This window comes from Microtus pennsylvanicus, chromosome 6 (assembly GCF_037038515.1).
Source record: "Microtus pennsylvanicus isolate mMicPen1 chromosome 6, mMicPen1.hap1, whole genome shotgun sequence".
NCBI lineage: Eukaryota > Metazoa > Chordata > Mammalia > Rodentia > Cricetidae > Microtus > Microtus pennsylvanicus.
In genome coordinates this window covers 38,844,148-38,865,017 of record NC_134584.1, presented here as the reverse complement: position 1 = coordinate 38,865,017, position 20,870 = coordinate 38,844,148, and the positions used below count along the sequence as shown (strand labels likewise).

At 47.9% G+C, this 20,870-nt stretch overlaps 1 long non-coding RNA gene across 1 annotated transcript; it reads left to right on the top strand.

The window, feature by feature from the left end:
- Window positions 1-12,329: 12,329 nt before the first annotated feature.
- On the top strand, window positions 12,330-20,504 carry LOC142852803 (uncharacterized). Its single transcript, XR_012910998.1, has 3 exons — window positions 12,330-12,439; window positions 13,734-13,852; window positions 20,064-20,504. It is a non-coding gene; the product is annotated as an uncharacterized LOC142852803 (long non-coding RNA).
- Window positions 20,505-20,870: the final 366 nt, after the last annotated feature.

Sequence of the window (20,870 nt, the reverse complement as noted above, 5' to 3'; positions counted from 1 at the left end):
GACAGAGTCATCATATAGCCCAGGATGACTTTGAACTCCTCATCTTCCTGCCCCCACCTCCCAGGTGCTGGGATTGCAGGCATGCATCACCACCTCCAACAAGTTCCATGACACAAATCTCTTTTCTTAGAATTGGGATTAAAAAGAATCTTAGGAGCCAGCAAGATGGCCCATCCGTCAGCATGCTTGCCACCAAGGCTGCTGGCCTGAACCGAATCCCTGGAGTCCGCATGGCAGGGGGAGAAAACTGATTCACAAGTTCTCTTCTGACATATACACACACCACTAAATAAAGTAAATATTTTTAAAAGACTTGTTGGGTGTTTTTTTTAGTGATGGGAATCAAATCCAGAGTCTTACACATTAGGCAAACACTCTACCCCTCAGCTACACCCCAGCCATCGTAGAATGTTTTAAAATCTTAGATAAAGAAACTGATTTCAAATGAGTTGCGGCATGTCTCAGAGCTATTTCCTTGTTGCTGCGTAATACAAACCTGCCCTGTTTCTTTAAAAAGCTGCGTAACATTGCATAAGGACAGACCTAATTAATGCAGTTGTCTTTGTTTGGGGGATACTTCGGTTATTAACAGTTTTTCAACATTACTGTAAGTTGTAAAGGACAAACCCCTTGTCCTTGTACATAGTTTGATATCTGAGTGTATTTACAGGATGGATATCAGGTATGACGTCAACATCTCAGTAAAGATCTTCTCCTGAGAAACGCCTGCGGTCCATGTTCATGCCAACACTGGATATTATCAGCATTTTCCTTGAGCCTTTTAGTTCTCAAAACCAGGGACTGGAGATTGAGATCAGTGGGAGAGCATGTCCCTCAAATGCACAAAGTCTTTGCTTTAGTTCCCAGCACAGGGGTGGGATGGCAGTTGAGACCTTTTGTATTAACCTATCTGAGGCATACCTGTGTCTGTTATTTAAGATAGGAGCCAAGCCCTCTCTCTGTGTATGTGTGTGTATACATGAGTGTGTCTACGTGAGTGTGTGTATGTGTGTGCCTGTGTGTAAATGTGTGCATGTAGACGTGTCTCTCTGTGTGAGTGCATGTGAATGAGTGTGTGTGAGTGTTCTGTGAGGCTACAGAGGAGTTGTGTGAGTGTATGCATGTATATATGTAAGAGTGTGTCTGTGTTAGTGTATGTCTATATGTATGTCTCTGTGTGTGAGTGCGTGTGTGTGGAAGTTTCTTTGAGGCTATATGGGAGTTGTGTCAGTGTATGTATGTATATATGTAAGTATGTCTTGTGAGTGTATGTGTATGCCCGTGTGTAAGTGTGACTGTGTGAGTGGGGGGTGTGAGAGAGAGCAACAGTACAAGATGAGCAAAGAAGCAAGCAAAAGCCCCAGGTTGCATAATTCCACCCTGCAAACAAAAGCAGCCCTGGCTGTGACAGTTGGGGACCATGTGATGGCACGTTACAGATGTGTCACATCTGAGCCCGGAGATTAAAGGCATTTTTACTTAAGGGCATGTATACTTCTCAGGGTCAGATACTAGCAAGGTGAAGACATTCCAAGAGTCCTTTAAATGTAAACTTTCCTATAGCAATTTGTACCTTCCATATTGACAATAGATCCTATAACATTTCCCCTGTGACGTGACTAGAACACACCGGACATGTATCTTTTGTTGTGTTCCTTACCTACAGCCTCTAAGAAGCATATAAAGATCATCTTTACAGGCAGGGCCAGGAGGTGGCTCAGTGGGTAAAGACGCCCTCTGCCAAGCTCGTCTACTTAAGCTGGATCCCTGCGACCGGTGCAGCGGAAGGAGAGACTCAACTCCCACAGGTGGCACAGGTGAACATGCACGTGTGTTTGCAAGACGAAAACGTACATTTGTGATTGTTTTCCTAACCCGCACACGTGAAGCATGCTCCTGGAAGCTCAAATAAACCTCGGTTCTTTAGACGCTACCCAATCCCAGGATTTGTTTTGTGTTACAGCAGCAGAAACAGACTAAGACACAGCCCCTTATGGACTGGTACCCAGTCGGCTGTGCTCATTAAGTTTTTCATCCATGTAGACAAACTCCTGACAACCTAGGGGAGCCTGGATTCGTTTCAGTTCATGTTTTCGTAAGTCTCGGTCCAGGAAGAACACGGCAGTTGGGAGCCTGTGGCAGAGGCTGTTCCCATCACTGTCAACACAAAACCAACAGAAAAGGCCAAGGGTGAGATCTGTCCCTCAAAGACAACCCTGAATGCCCTACTTCCTTCAGCTACGCCCCGCCTCTTGGAGGATGTAAAACCTCACAAACCAGCACCTCCAAACACAGACCAGCTTCCAACCCCGGGAACCTGGGGACATTTCAGATTGAAACCTAGAAACGGTGACTTTCCCCTGAGCCTCTGAGTTCTCAACACAGTGCCCTGGCAGCCAGCGCCAAGCACTCACCGTAGGCATACCCAGGAGGTCAGGCTGCCATTGCTGGAGTGGGATTCCGAGTGTTTCACAGGGATGGCCAGAGATCTTGCTTTGGGCACGTCTATTTTCACTTTGTCCGTGACCTCAGCTGTGTATTTTGAGGCAAAGATAGCTAGCAGTGGTCTGGCCACCCACGGGGAAATACAAGGTGTGGTGGGGCAGACTGGAGCAGGAAGGTGGTGGATTTGAAGGTGGTTCCAAGTTCATAATGAGACCCTGTTTTACTTTTATCAGCGTATGTTAATTATCTATAATACTGTGTTTTGTTATGGTTCATATATATATATATATATATATATATATATATATATATATATATAATATTGTTCTTTTATTCCCCTCCTAATCCTGCTGATTCCCCTTCCTCTTTCTGACAGATCTCCCTTCAAGTTTCAAGTTGCATAGTGTGTGTGTGTGTGTGTGTCCTTACATGTTTAGTTAAGGTTACTTCCATGAGCATTGGTAAAGAGATATATTTACAGGAGCAGCTCGGGATAGCAATTTCAGATCAAAGGTTGGGAGGCTGCAGAAGGAGGCAGAAGATGTCTGGTTACCCCACCCAGGTCTGCCAGGCACTCGCTGTTATCTAAGGGCTTCTACAATTGCTTGTGCACAGCAGGTGAAGGACGTTGCTCGATGGGTGCCTTCAGGAACAGAACTTGACTGAAGACGGGCGAATCACAGAGCAGCACTCCAGCAATGTGACCCAAGGGTGCTCTGCAGAGCCCAGTGTCCCAGCTGTCCCCGGGATCACCTGCTCCTACATCTTCACTAAGGGCTGCTCTGCTTTCCCTTCAGAGGCTCACATCTCCTTCCCAGTCCGGGGTCTCTTTTGTTGAACCAACTAGAACCCCAGTCCTTGTCTCAGACTTTATTTCTGGAAGACCTGGCCTAACACATGGAGGAACATCACAGCGACCCTTTCTGAGAATTGACACTAGCTAGCAAGCATCGTCTCTCTGAAGAGAAACAAGACTCTTCTTGGAACAAGGTAGAGGGTCTAATTTTGTATAAGTGAGGGAGTTACCAATGCATGGGCTGAGACAAGTGTTGGGTCCAAAAGAAACCCCAGGCAAATGGCTAACTGTGGTGCCTATTAGCACACCAAAGTGCATGCTGGCCACCAGAATCCCTCAGCATCACAAGTACCTGTTACAGAGCTGGGCATCCTAACTCCACTCAGCTCCTCTCACCCCACCCCTACCCCAAACTTCTGCAGCTCATGGGCTTCTCTTCTCCCACCCTCTCTTTCCTGTATAGCCCCGCCCTTTCATCCATGTGCTCTCTCTTGGCTCTTTCTTGACCCCGCCCCTCTTTCAGTCCTCACTACCCCTCCTCCCCCCATCCCTGCCAGTCCTCATATGGCCCAGTTCAGTCTGCTGGCCATGTTTAGCCCACTACTTTCTCTCCCTGCTTTGGACTCTTCCTGATGCCTCTGGTTGTTCTCTCCTTCATATCTACAATATAAACCTTCCCCTCGGCCATACCTTGACGTGGTCATGTCCTCACTTTACACAGCACGTAGAGGTCCAAAGTCAACTTTGTCGAGTTAGTGCTTTCCTTCCACCTTTGTATGGGTTCCTGGAATCGAACTCAGGTCCTTGTGTTTGCAAGACAGACACTTTGCTAACTGAGTAATTTCCCTAGCTCCTACTTCAATAACATTTTTCTGTTATTTCTTTGTTTGTTTTTGGATAGGATTTCTCTGTGCAATCCAAGTTGTCCTGGCGCTTGCTCTGTATACCAGGCTGGCCTCAAACTCAGAGTTAACCAGCCCCTGCCTCCTGAATGCTGGGATTAATGGCATGCAGCATCATGCCCAGCTTTCAGTCCAATTTTATTTAGCGAAGCTAAACTCTGCCAGCTACTATTCAGTGTCCCCTCTTTGTGACTGAGGTCATGAAATCCTAAACTCTGGGAATAGCTCATCACACACCCACATGGGTATTCCCCTCCTATGACCCAGACACTCTTATCATCTGCCCTTGTAAGAAGCCAGTGTGGACCGGTTGGGATGCTTCATGCCTTGGTTGGTGATGACAGAAACATAGATTTCTTATAGCCTGCTGGCTAATCCCTGTCCCCTGCTCTTCACTGTCCACCAGGATCTCTCTGGAAAATTCTCAGGCTTGTGCCAGACCTGGAATCTGGTATGCCTACCCTTGAGAGGCTTAAAGGAGGAAAAAAACCACTCAGGTCACCTGATGCCCCTGGAAAGACCTGGCTTTGCAGCAGAAGCCACTTTAGTGGTGATGGCTGTCCTTGTTGGTAATTTTAGTTCCTTTCTAGTCAGAATTTCAGCCTGTTGGGAAGAGCTGTCTCTAAGTATCCGTGTCACTCCATCCCTTGTAAGTGTCCCTCCTGCGGGGCGTAGGGCACATGTTTCTAATTCCAAGCACTCAGAAGGCAGAGGCAGTACAAGACCAGCCTGTTTTAAATATGAGTTCTAAGCCATGTCTCAAACAAAACAAAACAAATGCTCTTCCAATATAAAACATGTCATGCCTTATGTTCTAGTCTTATTCTGTTGCTGTGATAAAATATCCCCCCAAAGCAACTTAGAGGAGGGGAAACTGTCCTGAGCAACTCCAGGAAGGATGTTACAGACGCAGGAGCAAGAGACAGCAGGCCACATCGCATCCAGTCGAGAGAGAGAGAGAGAGAGAGAGAGAGAGAGAGAGAGAGAGAGAGAGAGAGAGAGAGAGGCATCCATGCTGCCAGCTTGCTCACTCTCAGACAGTTCAAGGCCCAGCCTAGGGATTGGCACTGATTGGTGGGGGCTAAATTTTCCTAATCTACCAGCAATCAAGATAATCCCTTACAGGCAAACCTGATCCGGCAACCCTCATTACAGGCAAACCTCATTAAGATTCTCTTCCCAGATGGGGAGAGAAAAGGTAGAAGGGAAGGAGGGGGGACTTGGGGAAATAGGAGGATCGGGATAAAGGAAGGTTGGATAGGGGAGCACGGAACCACAATCCTTAGTTAAGGGACCCACTTTAGGGTGGGCAGGAGAATTGACCCTAGAGGGGCTCCCAGGTGCCCAAGCTGAGGTCCCCAGTTAGTTCCTTGGGCAGCTGAGGATAGGGAACCTGAAATGACCCCATCCTAGCGCAATACTGACGAATATCTTGCATATCATCTTAGAACTTTCATCTGGCGAGGGATGGAGATAGAGACAGAGACCCACACTGGAGCACTGGACTGAGCTCCCAAGGTCCCAATGAGGAGCAGAAGGAGGGAGAACATGAGCAAAGAAGTCGGGACCACGAGGGGTGCACCCACCCACTGAGACAGTGGAGCTGATCTACTGGGAGCTCACCAAGGCCAGCTGGACTATTACCAAAAAAAGCATGGGATAAAACTGAACTCTCTGATCATGACGAACAATGAGGGCTGATGAGACGCCAAGGACAATGGCACGCAGTTTTGATCCTACGCAATCTGCTGGCTTGGTGGGAGCCTAGCCAGTTTGGATGTTCACCTTCCTAGATATGGACGGAGGGGGGGAGGACCTAGGACTTACCACAGGGCAGGGAACCCTGACTGCTCTTTGGACTGGAGAGAGAGGGGGAGAGGAGTGGGGGGAAGGGGAGAGGGGTGGGAGGAGGGGGAGAAGATTGGGAGGAGAGGGAGAAGAGTGGGAGGAGGGGGAGGGAAAGGGGAGGCTGGGAGGAGGTGGAAATTTGTTTTTCTTTCTTTATTCTTCTTTTATCAATAAAAAAATGTTTAAAAAAAAAAAAAAAAAAAAGATTCTCTTCCCAGATGATACTAGGGAGTCAAATTGACAATGAAAACTAACCTGAACATTTATTTGTATAAAATTGAAATTCAATAATTGGAACTTTATAAAAATCAGAGACATCATTAGTAACTATAAGGAACATAGCTGTGACCACAAGCGACGATACAGGGGGCTAATTTGAGAACGTTCTCACGGAAAGAGCCGCTAAGCAGGGTTAGTGGTACATAACCCTCAGCCCTGCACTCAGACGGAGGCGGAAGGCAGAAGCTCACGGCCATCCTGGGATGAGGAATCCTGTCTCAAGCTAAACCAATGAACAAAAATGAAAGGCCCAGGTAACTTCAAAAATCTTAATCCAAGTCCTAGAACTGTCATGCTACTCACAGAAAAAGAGAATGCCTCTTTCTTCCCTGGGCCCTGTAAAATCAAATTCATTGGGAATTTTAAAAATTGGGGTATTATTTAAAAAATATCGAGAAGCCTCCTAACACTGGGGAGTCAGAGGCAGGTGGATGTTTGTGAGTTTGAGGCCAACCTGGTCTACACAGTCAGCCCTAGGACACCCAAGGCTGTGTCTCAAAAAAAAACATAAATAAATAAATAAATAATAGCCAATGGAATGGGAGCATTGTCTTGCCTCTGCTTATACGCGCAGATTCCAGCCTGGAAGATGAAGGTGCTGAGCCCCAAATTCTTAGAGAAGTGTCCCTCCTGAAGCTACCTTGGCCTTCTGCAGTCACATAACTTACAGCTAGACTAGAGGCGGGGCGCCTGGAAGGAGCAATGCGGGGGGGCGGGGGGGCGGGGGGATGAGCAACCTGCACTTGGTCACTTTAGTGAGATGTCACGGGTATCTGTTTGTTAGCGTTGCTAGTACAAAGTGCTACAAACTGAGTGGCTTCCGCGGTGGAAACTGTTGTGTCCTGATGCCGATGGCTAGCAGTTGGAAGGCAGACTTGGTTATGTCTGAGGGCTGTGCATGGCTGGGCTTCCTGTTCTTGTAGTTTCTCCCTGTGCGCAAGTCTCCGAGTTTAAGCCTCCCCTTCCTATCAGGACCCCAGTTATTTTTAGCTTAGGACCCACCCTGATGACTTTAATTTTAAACTAATTGCCTTGAAGACCCTATCTCTAAATAACATTCAATTCTGAGGACTTTTAGGACCTCAGTATGTAAACACTGGGAGACACGATTTAAACACCAGCCAACCTGCCTGGCTTTGGTTTCCTATTAGAAGAGAAAGCTGGCCTTAATGCTCCTTAAGGGCTCTTTCAGCCCCAGTGTTCCAAGATTTACTCAGCTCTTTGCAGCTGCCAAACCTGGCCCCACCATCCACTCGGCTCTAAATACAAGAATTTTCCCTCCTTGGTCCTGCCAGGCAGCCCTGGAGCAGCGGGGAAATGAGTGAGGAAATGCTACAAGGGTGGAGTTTCCCTTTAACTTTTTGTCATTTGCACCGGCTCTGTAACGGGACAAACATTCATGGCAGAGTGAGATGGGGGTCCTGACACCCTAAAGCAATGACATGCGTTCCTTTCGCAAGTATGATGCGTCACGCTCCGCAGCTGTAGCCGATACAAGCCGTCCAGGAGAGCTGCCGAGGTGTTCTGCTCTCTCTGCCAGCTCATTAGCTGCAGAATGCTTCCCAGCTGTCAGCCAGCCAGGCGAGGAACAAACTGGAACCCAGCCTGTGCTGCCAACAGGGATCCGGAGGGCTTGGAGATGCAGGAGGGTCAGAGGGGGAACCGGGAGGGGAAAGAGGACTTGGAGGAGAAGGCGAAAGGGAGAGAGAGACAGAGGGGATGGAGGAGGAAGGGAGAGGTGGGGAAAGGAAAGGAGGGGAGAGGCAGGGAGGTGAAGGAGGAGGGAAATGTCCATGGCCTGGAGAGGTGACCAGGTTTCTTCAAGGGCTCAAACGGGAAGGGCAAAGGGCATGAGGAGGCCCAGCGATCACACAAATTATGGTGTGGCCAGCATCATCTTTAGGGAGAATTTAGAAAAATTGGGGTTTACTCACCTATAAATAAAAAAACCATGGGTTTTAGAAGCCTAACCTAAGGACGTGAAACCTATATAAGGAAGCAGTGCTGGGCTGTAGTTAACCCAGGGCCCAGGACAGCCCACTTCCTTTCCTTGTGCCTTTTTTATTCGTCTCTAAATGTGGAGACGGTAAGACCATTGCCGAACTTAAAAATACTTTTTGTCTGAATCACCTGACTCGCCCCCCCACCCCGCCCCCAACCACCGTACTTCTAGCCAGTAAGGAATCTTCCATGGCCACCCCATCAGCCCGGCAGATCTTGCTGGAAGCTCCCAGCACACCAGATGTTGAGCACAGGCAGGGCACAAGCCCCATTGCTAACCAACTGTGCTTGTCTCAAGGACGTGCCAGACCTTTATGTTTGGGCCTTTTTTATTAGGAGTGTTTGGCTCCCTTTCCACACAGTCTGGAGAGATTCCCGCTCTGGACTCTCTCCCCAGCTTTTATGATGTTAGAGAACGATCCGTGTGTGCCGCTTTCTGGCTCTGAGCGTGTCCACGTCTCTCCTTCATTTTCCACCTTGTGTGGCAGTGGAGGGAAAAGCCAGCCTCGGGACCCTGTTCCCGCTACGAAATGCATGATTGGGCAAAGGGTCTCCGCAGGCAGAAAACTGGTTAATGTGTCGTGGAAAACATCGGTGGTGTTTGTGGGTTGAGCCTGATTATAATACATGTGACAGCTTCCTGTGGTTCAACCCCATATCTCAGCTGGGTTAGCCTCATCTTGTGTACCTCCAGCTGCTACATTTTCCTGTCTCTTACCCTCTGTCCCCCCAACGCTGACTTCTCATGGGTTCCTCTCCACTACAGGTGACCTTAGGGTGCTGAACCTGGTATTTGGGGAATCATATTCATTTTTTAAAATAACGAATAAATCGGATCTCATGTATCCCAGGCTAGCTTCAAATTCACTTGCCAAGAATGACCCTGAACTTTTGATCCTTCTGCCTCTCCTTCTCAAGAGCTGAGAGTGTAGGTGTGTGCCGTTGTTCTTGGTTTAGGACGAGCTAGGAATCACACTCTAACTCCACGCAGGCTAGGCCAGCACTCTGTCCCCTGAACCATATCCCAAGCCCCATTTACTCATTCTAGAGCAAAGATTATCTGTGTCCCCTGGACCACGCACAGCTTAGTCATAAGGACTCCAGTCCAGGAAAGACTTCCTGCCTGGGAGGAACTTCTGGTCTACTGTCTTCTGGTCCATGACAGCTTCTGAACTTTGATTTGACTTTAGTTTTTGAACTCGTGATACCCACACTTCCTTCTCAAGGAAGACCCTGACGTCCTTGTTAGAACAGAGCATGGATATCTGCCAGATCTCAAACCCCAGCCAGACTCCCAGTCTCCTCTGTTCTCATCCTTCCTGTTTCTGCCTGGAGCTCTGTGCCTGCGGCATCTCCTGGAGTTTACAAAATCTGTCCATGGGTAAAGGTTAGTCCGGGAGGCACTGGGCTACAAAGTCACTAGGACATTGATTCTGTGGGGTCCCTGTCCCACCCATTGTCTTTAGAGTCCACCTCAGCCTAACCATATTGGCCACGGTCTTAGAGGCGAGTGTGTCTGAGACCCCCCCCCCCGCCCCGTCAGACAGGACAGTGGGAGATGGGGGAGAATATCCCCCTGGCCCTCTTAGCAGCCCATCCAGATGACTGAGTTGTCTGAGTGACAATTGGTGGCGGCAGCCTGGCTGGGTCTCCTGGGACCCTCTTTGCCACCACCTCTGGGACTTTGCCTTCCATCAGGGTATGATGTGCTATGATGAGCAGAGGAAGACATTGAACAGTGAGCTCGGCTGAAGAAGCCATCACACCAAGAGAACATGCCCATCCCAGTGCTTACCCGGCCTCTAACATGGAGGGACAACCAAACCTCTCCTAGTGCGTGTTCCATAACTGGCCCTGGGCTCCTCAAACTCATCCACATTGAGCAAGCTAGAGGCGCCACTGTCACTCCTCCTTTGAGGAACTGAGGCAGGAGGATTGAGAGTTCCCAGTCAACCTGAGCTACAGAATGAGACCCTGACACCCCCTGTCCCCTCCGCCTAAAAAAGCCAATGTCAAAAAAGGAACACTCCCTGACAAACCAGAAAGCTGTTCCAGAGTGAAGGTAAGAACAACAACAAAAAACAATAAGATGGTCATGCATGATCCCTGACCAGATCCTGGGTTGAAAATAATGCAGTTGTAAAGGACTGTGTGTGTGTGTGTGTGTGTGTGTGTGTGTGTGTGCGCGCGCGCATGTCTGTGTGTGTGCGCATGTGTACATGTGTGTGCCTGTATATGTATGCGTGCATGTTATGTGTACATGCATGTGTACGTGTGTGTGCCTGTATATGTATGTGTGCATGTATGTGTGTGCATGTTATATGTACATGCATGTGTACGTGTGTGTGCCTGTATATGTATGTGTGCATGTATGTGTGTGCGCATATGTGTGTGTGTGTGTGTGTGTGTGTAGAAAAATATTTAAAAAAATAGCAAATCTAAATAAAACGTGTATGGCCTGTCAGCAAGCTGCTTTCTCTTGCTGACTGTCTGAAAATCTCAAAATAAGTTGGGAGCACTCCCGTGAGCCAGTGGTGGGTGAGTGGACAGTGGAGACCAAGAGGTCGCAAATAGTCTGACAGCGACTGAGGGACAGGGTAACAGCAAAAAATCCAGGCAGCAAAGCAGCCACAGCAGGAGGACCCTGCAGCTTGGAGCCCACCTGGACACTCTGTCCGTGACACCATCTGGTGACCAGGTGCGGCAGCAACATGAGAATTCCAGGCCAACTGACAAGCAGAGAACTCCAGTTGTGCCAATGGGGCCCTGAGAGGCTCAAGGCTCGGGAAAGGCTGAAGGATCAAGAGGCCAGATGGGGTTGAAGCCAGCAGGAGCTGATTCATCTGCCTGCTCCCCAGGACAGTGGTGGGATTCATAGGGAGGTGGGGGCCCCACTGGGCTCTGGGAGCCTTCGCTGATTAAATATTGCTTTGCCAGGTTGTGACAAATCAAGACCACAGATGTTGGGCTAGCAAGGTGGCTCAGCAGGTAGGAGCATATTCATGTGTGTGTGTGTGTGTGTGTGTGTGTGTGTACTGAAAAATAAATCAAAAAATCTCAAGATCACATGTCACTAACTCCCATCTTTTTTTATCGTCTCCATTTGCAATAATTTCTGCCTGTGTCTTCCTTCTCCTTGCCTGATTTTATTTCATTGTGATGGGTGGAAAATATTAGACGCGCTCTCTCCAGTGTCTTAAAAATGCACAAAAATGAAAAATTAAATCTGTCAAGGCCAGTTTTGGACTCAGTCGTGTGACACGCAGTTTCCAAAGGCCATGGGCTGAGTCCTAACATGACCGGGCTTTCCAAGTTGATGGCGCTGAAGCATTCTGCTGAGTTCTTCTCCCTGATGCAGAGAGGCCGGCGGGTTAGCTGACCCACTCTGGCTCCCGAGTTTCTCCCGCATGCCCAGGGGTGTACAGTGAGGTCAGCCAGGGGCCGGGTGGTATATCCGGCAAGGCTGAGCTAGGCTCCCTTTCTACCACGTGGCTCAGTAACAAAGCAGCCACGACAAATTGCCAAGGCCTGGGAAGAGGCTCAGGAGCGGATGAGCTCCTGGTGCGAGAGAGGGAGCAGCGGCTGAGCTTGCCTAGGCTCTGATTAATGGGCAGGATTCGGCCAGGAGACGGCTCCTCCCGGGAAACCATAATATTTGCAGAGTGGATTCATACAGACCCCAAGCTTTTCCGCCTCCCCTCTGTAAATCGAAATCGCTATGTTTCTCTCTCTCTCTCTTCCTCCCTCCCTCCCTCCCTCCCTCCCTCCCTCTCTCTCTCTCTCTCTCTCTCGTGCACACATGTGGAAGTCGGCATTTAATATCATGCGTCTTCCTCTATCATGCTTCATCTCATATTTTTAGACAGTCTCTCACTGAAACTGGAGCTCTCGCCCATTCCGTGAAACTGGCCCCTGAGCACAGGGATCCTCTGATGGAGGAAGGTCATTGGTTAAAATAAAAGAAGCTGCTTGGCTCTGATTGGTTAGGAGATAGGTGGGAGGAGTAAACAGAACAAAACGCTGGGAGGAAGAGGAAGTGAGGTCAGACCCGACAGCTCTCCTCTCGGGAGCAGACGCCTTCAGAGATACGCCATGCTACCCGCTCCAGGGAAGACGCACGCCATGCCCCAGCTCCGACCCAGGATGGACTTAGGCTAGAATCTTCCCGGTAAGCGCACCTAGGGGCGCTACACAGATGATTAGAAATGGGCTAGTCCAGGTGGGAGAGTTAGCCTAGAAGATGCTAGGTAGAAATGAGCCGAAGCAGTGTTTAAAAGAATACAGTTTGTGTGTAATTATTTCGGGTAAAGCTAGCCGGGCAGGTGGCTTGGGGTGTTGGGGATGCAGCCCAGCCGCCGCTCCATATTACTACAATCCTCCTGTTTCTGGCTCCACAGTGCTATGGTTATAGGTCCATGCCACCGAGCCCAGCATGGGTTCTGGGGGTCCAAACTCAGGGCCTCGGGTCTATATGTGGCAAACACTTTGCCAAGGGAACCATCTCCCTACTTCCTTGATCTCTTTAGTCTTTAGCTCTTTTCTTAGATGCATGTTTAAATGGAGGAAGCCAGGCCTGGTGGTACTATAATCCCAGTACTAGGGAGGTGGAGACTAGAGGAATCAGGTATTCAAGGCCATCCTTCGCTGCATAATTGGTGACCCCATCTGAAAAATAGAGAAGCATCAAAAAGAATCCCAATATTGATCCCACACACCCTCACACATGTGTGCATGCACCTTCACACACACAGAGACCAAAAACTTTGATCTTTCATTTGATTCTTTGAGGGGACCACAAACCTACGTGCCCTCCTAGTACCCCTAACCTAGAAGATTTTTAAAGTATTTTTGAGGACCTAGCAAATCTAGGTGCTATGATTTGAAGATTTATTATCCAAAAGTTCATACATTGACGGTTTGGCTACCAGTGTGGCCATGTTGAAATAAAGGAGCCTTTAAGAGATTTGATCTACAGGAAGATCAAAAAGGTCATGGGATTTCATCCTCGGCAATGTTGTCTAACTGAAGTGGGGTTAGTTCCCCAAAGACAGAGTTGTTATAGGAAGAGTGTGTCTGACCCTGTGATGTTTTACCACTGCTCACTGGATGTTTTGTGTTATCCCCCATGATGCTCTCACTAGAGCTAAGCCAATGCCAGCACCAGAAATTCTTATCTTTATAAAGCATCCAACCTCAAGTATTTTGTTATAGCAACAACAACAAAAACTATGATTATGAAAATGTTGCCTTGCTGGGTGGTGATGGCGCACACCTTTAATCCCAGCACTCAGGAGGCAGAGGTAGGCGGATCTTTGTGAGTTCGAGACCAGCCTGGTCTACAAGAGCTAGTTCCAGGACAGGCTTCAAAGCTACAGAAAAACCTTGTCTTGAAAAACCAAAGGGGGAAAAGGGGGGAAGAAAAGAAAGAAAAGAAAATGTTGCCTCAATCTCTCCTCCCCTAGAATGAACAAGATTCACTTTGGGGTTACATGTGTGCCTACAAGACCATCACCAAGTTGTTCTGAATGCTTCGCCGTGTTCTAAGAATTTATCAGAAGAGACCCATCAGTTCTTCTTAAAGGTCTGGAAAGTGTGCTTGGATGAGAAACGTCTTACTCATTAAGTCCTCAAAAAGGACAGTTGACCTGAACATATTACATTTCCTCATATGAGAGAAATAAAGGCGTGGTCTCATGTTTGTGACGCTAGAAAGGCAGGATTCATGGAGCCTTCCCTTTCCGCCCTCCCGGGGCCTGAGGACCCCAGGGTGTGGTTGGTCTCCCAGATGCTCTGCAGGGTTGCGCTTACATCACTGTGAGGTTATGGCACAGTGTACCCGCTGCTCACTCTTCCTGCTGTTGAGTGCTGGTTGTTTTCGTCTATAATCCCAAGCTTCATGGGGTGGAAACTGTGGGAAAATCATCTCTACAGCAATGGAAAGTTCCTAACTATGAGACTAGCCAGCCACCTATGGTGGGAAAGGCTGGGAGAGGGCCCCATTGCATCAGCTACAACAATAGCAAGCGCTGTGAAAATGGAAAAAGATTGGTTTTATAGGCCTACCGTTCATCTCAGAAGGAACAATGTGTTTTTGGGCATTAGGTTTGGCTTCTTCCTCGGCTGCTCGGTTGTTTTTCATCCTGTTTCATTAGCAGACTATTTCCCAGCCAAAATATTGCACACTGCTAATTCCCAGTAGTCATGGTCTGTGTGTCCCCAGGCCCTTTCTCCTCAGAGGGAACTACTGTCCCCAACACTGTCTTACCTGGGACTCCCCAGGGAGAATCTCACCTGGGTCACTGCACAGCTCAGGACCACTACGGGTACCACCCCTGTCCTCAGTGATGTCAGCTGCCAGCCCTTTACGGCCTTTAGATTGTGTGCAGGTGTTTCAAAACCATGTCCAGTGTCCTCAGTCACCACCCCTACAGGCCATGGCCATCACTGCCACCCTGATTTGGCACCGTCAAATGGAGATGACTATTCTGGAAGCCATGACACTCATCTTATTGAGGTGATGCAACGCTATATGCTGTGTCTTTCAGAAGTTTTAAGCACTTCTCTTTCCCTCTCTCCCACTAAACACAGTAGTACTCTCCCAGACTCATTAGTCTCTTAAAAAGAGTTTCTGGTAGCCCAGTGCCCTGAGCAGGCCTAGATGTGTCTGAGCCCCAGTAGGGGATGGCTTAGGTTTAGGCCAAAGCCACTGCTATGTGACTTTCAGTTTCAAAGTAACTGCCGTTCTGTCTGTCCATATGAACGCTCTCTAAACATACAGCTAAGTTTGGTGACATGAGTTATTCAGTCAGAAGTTGGTCATTTTCTTCTGCCCATCCTTATGAGCGTCTCAGGTATCAAATGATTGACTGATTAGTGAGCTTTAATCCCAGCACTTGGGAGACAGAGGCAGGTAGATCTCTGTGAGTTCAAGGCAAGCCTGGTCTACAGAGTGAGTTCCAGGACAGGCTCCAAAGCTACACAGAGAAACTCAAAAAACAAAAAACAAAACAAAAAAACAAACAAACAAAAAGAATGAACTAACTGGTACACACTACGACTGCCTGGTCCTTGAGAAACATCCCAAGTGAAAGAAGCCAGATACACCAAGCCACAGGCTGTAAAACTTCATTTATTTGAAAATGTTCAGAGCAGGCGAATTTAGAGAGACAGAAGACAGACTGCCAGAATCTAGGAGGAGAGGGGGACGGGGAGGGCCGGCTAACTGAGAGAGTTTCTTTCGGGAACAATGCAAATCTCCTGAAAAGAGAGGTCTGCCACCTGAGAAGCATGCTACAACAGTCGGAAACACTCCAGTCCCCACGCTTGTTTTATTGCTGAGACCCAAACCCAGAACCTTGCTTGTACTAACATCTAGTGATCGGCCGCTGAGCTACATTCCCAGCTGCGGGATGGACATTTAAAGGAATGGATGGTGTCATTAAAAACAAAGAAACAAAAATTTATTTTGTACGGCAGTGAATGCATAATAGAAAGAAGAAAAAAAAGAAAGATAGAGAAAGAGAGAAAGAAGAAAGGAAGGAAGACGATGGAACCAGGCCTTAGGCATGCCTGTCAAGCTGGCATTTAGGAAGGGGTGGCAGGAAGGTCAAGAGTCAAGGTCATTCTTGACTATTCAGTGAATTCAAGACAGCCTGGGAAACATGTGACTCTGTCTCAAAAAGACCAAAAGCTCTGGTAAGGTGCTCATGTTTCTGAAAGCAAGTAACTCCACTGAAATGCATTGGTCTCTCCTCTCTCTCTCTCTCTCTCTCTCTCTCTCTCTCTCTCTCTCTCTCTCTCTCTCTCTCACACACACACACACACACACACACACACACACACACACGAAAGACATGAAGACTGATGGGGAACTAGTGGGGACATAGGAGAAGGAGGAGAAAAGAGAGAGTAATAGAGGTCAATATGATCAAAACACACTATAGACGTGTGAAAATGTCATAATGGAAACTGTTATTATGTATAACCAATTCACACTAACAAAAACATTCTAGTTGCTGGGGATTTGGCTCAGCTGATAGAGTATTTGCCCAGCATGGACAAAGCCCTGGGTTTTGTCCTCAGCACTGTAAAATAAAACTACGTGTGGTAGTACTCGCCTGTCTGTTCCACCCTGAGGCGGAGGAAACGGAAGGATCGATCATACGTTCGTGGTTATCCTCAGCACTACACAGAGTACGGTGACTCAGAGAGCCGTCCAGGCAATGGGAACACAGAGGTGTGGGCTCTGCCGAGAAAGCCTCCAGCTCAAGCACCAGGGCTGGGGCAATCTCTCTGAAGTTGTTGGCTCCCGACAGAGCCCTGATGTTGAGCCAGATCAGAGGGAGGCCTCTTCCAGGAAGAGAGAACCCAGAGTGCAGGCTTGGGCAGTAAGAGGATTCAGGGTGCTCTAGGAACCAAAATAGGATGAGGAGGCTCTTGGGAGAAGTCCCAATCTCTTGGCAGGAGCCAAAAGACTGTAGTGATTAAGAACTCAACCCTTTACTGGAATTCTGGCTTCTTTGAATTTTAATTCAAAGAAGTGTCAGGCTCTTTTCACATACAACAAACAGAAACTAACTCCCAGGAGCTGAGAGATAAGGATGCTGGGGTTTTAAGATAGAAAGATTAGTGATGGGGTGAACTGGAGAGCGAGTGGATTCTGATTCTCACAGCTTCCTCCCTCAGCTTCTTTCTGAGGCAAGTTACCCTAGAGGCCACAAGACCTGAGACAGGCTGCTTCCTTGTCCCTTTTGGGCAAGTAAGACTCCTACTTCCCATTTCTGGATGTTTCCTACGATTCTCTGCAATCTCACTGACACTAATTGCTGGCTGGCCCCTGCTGAGAGAAAGCAAGTTGCCCAGTGTGGGGGCTTCTGTGTTGGGGAGTCATCTTGGAGCTCCCGCATAGTGGATCCTAACCAGACCGGCTGCCTTGGGCCGCATGGGCCAGCACCTGCTCTGAGGTTTGTCTCCCGCCTGGGCACCTAAAAATAGATTCGAGTTCAACTTCAAAGTACAGGTTACCAATGCGGCTGCAGCTTTTCTAACAACTGGCTACCGTACAAACCAACTTCCTAAATATGATCTTCCGTCCTCAGATTTCCATAACTTACCTCAGCTACCGCATCTCCTTCCCGCCACACCGCGATCCCCATCACCACCACCACCACACCCCAGGCAGTATGCAGCAAGGCTGGTCTTCGCCTCTTCCTCAACTCCCTTCTCAAAATTGCTCAACTTACCTTTTTCACCCAGCAGAAACAGGTCCCCCAAAGCCACCACACAAAGAGCAGAGTTTCAGCCACCCCTCCACGAGACATTCAACAGCTCTCCAATCTGGCATCAAAGTCTCCACTGACAAAACTTTTATCTTCTGATTACGTCAAACTCTTTGGGCTCTGTATGCTTATTAATCTCATTAATCGTCAGCCATCATTAACCCCCATGGGCAAGTCAGACAGAAGCTGGTTTTTTTCCCCCAGAAAACAAAACAAAATGTGACCTCACTATTGTTTTCTAAGATTCAGTCTTGCAACGTAGCCATGGCTGGTTTTGAACTCATTATATTGCCCAGGTTGGTCTCAGCAATCTTTTTGTTTCTGCCTCCGGGGTGCTAAAATCCTGCCGTGATGGGGATATAGCTCCATGGTAGAGGGCATGCCTAGTACACCAGCATCCCTGAGCTCCATTCCCCGCACCACTGGACCAAACTTTGTGATATATACTCCTAAGACCCCCTAGGACCAGGGAGGGTGAAGCAGGGGGATCAGAAGTTGAAGATCATCTTTATCAGTGTGCTAAGTTCAAGGTGGGTCTGGGTTACAAGAGAGCCTGTCTCAAAACACAAAATAGTAAAAATAAATAAAAATGCTACTAACCGTGTCCAAAGGCAAACTTAGAAGCCGGAAAATACTTGTAAAAGTGTAGCTCTCTTTCCCTATACAATTGAGTAAGAAAAGGAACAGCCACAGGCAGAAGATGGGAGTTGTCAGCTTACAAGAGAGAAATCACCTGTCGTGTCCTGCCTATCAGATGGGCAACGCTTAGCAAAAGCTCATTGACACTTGCAATGATAGTACGGAAGGACAGGTGCTGTTGAGAACAACAGCCAGGATGATTTTCCTAAAAGACAATCTGCATGTTGATCAGAATTTAAGATATGCTTGTGTGTGTGTGTGTGTGTGTGTGTGTGTGTGTGTGTGTGTGTGTGTACGCGCGCATGCTAACCCCAAACTCAGGATTCTCCTGTTTCAGCCTCAGAATGCCAGGATTACAGATGTGTTCCACCATACCAGGCTCAAAGCATACGTGCGGTTGCCTTGTTTGGTTTACACGAAAGGACATATAAACCATCCCGTCGTCTTCTAGGTCTTGCTTGGTTAACTTGACAGTAAAGTCTTTGTAGCAGCTTGTTGTCAGGAACACTCAACAGCCCGTCAAATTGTGTTCAAGAAGATACAAAAAGAAAAGCCAGCAGGAGTTCAACGGTGTGTGTTGTGTTGAATTCAGCAGGCAGGAGGGGGGCTGCTCCCCACAGGGTCAGGGACCCAGTGAGCCAAGTTCCTTCCAGGTCTTGCCCTAAGTATCTAGAAATAAGGACAGTCCCACTCCTGCTTCCTGAACAGACCGGTTCCTGGGACCTGACCTCCAGAGGGTCAGCAGTTCTCCACCGCATGCCTTCGAAGCCCACAGAGGCAGCGAGCTCCTCAGTCAGGGCCCAGGTGACCGGCCAAGCTGTCCACACAAGTGTGTAACTGTCCCTGAAAGTGGACGTGGCTGTTCAGGGTGGGAAAAGAATGGGGGATGGGCAGGTCAGGGATGGTCTTCTTTGGACTTGAGTAATGTCAAATTTGAAGACAGTCATCAAGCCTGTGATGAAGGTGTATTTGTAAAGATGAAATATTCCGTTTACACCCAGGTTGGCATGATTTCAAACTTCTAAGGATTTAGGCGGATGATCTGCGGGCCTTCATTTGTATTCTTACTCTAAATGTACAAATATTATAGATAGGGTCTAAAAGCTAAGACCAAAACTGTGTGTGTGTGTGTGTGTGTGTGTGTGTGAGAGAGAGAGAGAGAGAGAGAGAGAGAGAGAGAGAGAGAGAGAGAGAGAGAGAGAGAGAAGTCATGAGAGAAGAATAAAATAAGTTCTTTTGCTTGACATGGTGGCCGGTGCCTGCAATCCTACGATGCAGAAGGCCGAAACGAGATTCCCCTACATCTGAGGCTTGTCTTGGATACAGAAAGATCTTGTCTCAACATATAAATGAATGAATAAATAATAAAAGAACAAGTTATTTCCAAAGTAGCCACGGCTGCTGGCCAGCCGATTCTTCACTTCCATCGTGAGAGAGCGTTCGAGCAAGGCACTCCCCTGAACTCCGCCCAAGGTCAGACACGTGGCTGTTGAACAGGGGCACACAAAAGGTGCTGCTGTGCAGAGGCCTGTGCTATTCACATTTTCCTAATCTCCTGCCGCGTTTCTCCGCGCACTGTTTAAAACAGGGTTGAGATCATACTTTATATATAATTTTATGATCATCTCTTTCTTCCCTTGGCTAAACATCACGTTGAACATTTTTTGGATGTCCTTACAAACTCTTTTTAAGGAGAAATCTTAATAGATATGTAATGTGCTACCTTATGAATTCTTACAATCTCCTTAAACCATCCCAGCTGTTAGTCAGTCAGGTTGTTTGCAGGTAATTTTAATGTAATTTAAGCAAATCTGCGAAGAGTGTGGTTACTCACAAGTTCTCATCTGCATTCTTGTTTACTTTCCCTTAAAACAGATTTCCAGAAGCTTCCAGAAGCTAACGCACGGGGTCATGGGGTATGGACGCATTTAAAGACTCTTGAGACAGATCAAATTCCTGTCTCCAGAGATGCTTCCAGCCTTTCCGGCAGTGCCAAAGGCCAAACCCATGGCGATGGAGCCCCACTCAAGGTGGACTGGACTTGGAGGCCAGAGACCGTATCGTGGTTCCTGCTCTGCCACAAACCAGCTGGGACACCCTAAGGAAAGCGTGATTCAGAAAATACCAATAATAATGACTTAACCATATGCGTAAGCCTTACATAATTAGAAACATCACTTTCGCGTGTTTGTTTGCTTGTTTTGAGTCTCTGACTGCTCCATGAAAGCAAAGCTCCGAATGATTAAGTGATCTTTCCCCCCAAGGATCTCCAGAGCAGGGAAGTAACACGAAAAGCACAGCTTCTGCCTCTGAAGCCTTCACCAGCTTGTGCTCTTTTTCCTCCTTGCCATCTACGGTCTCACGGAGGGGCTTGCACCTCCCCAGCTTCACTGGGCCCTTGAATCGCCTGGGAGTCTGGTTACTACACAGGTCCTAGTCAGGAGAGAGGATAGGAGCAACACTGTCCCTAACAGCTCCCCAGTGACCACAGTTGCTGGCCTGTGAACCTCACTTTGAAGAACAAGGCGTGATCATGCCCCTTACCTTCTTTTCAAATAATAGTGTTACATAACTCAGCATTCTCACGTAAGTCCAAATTATAATATATGTTGTTTATCCACAGAATGCACTAGACCTTAGAGTGCATAGATTGTGGATAGAGGCTTCTGATTGATCACAGAT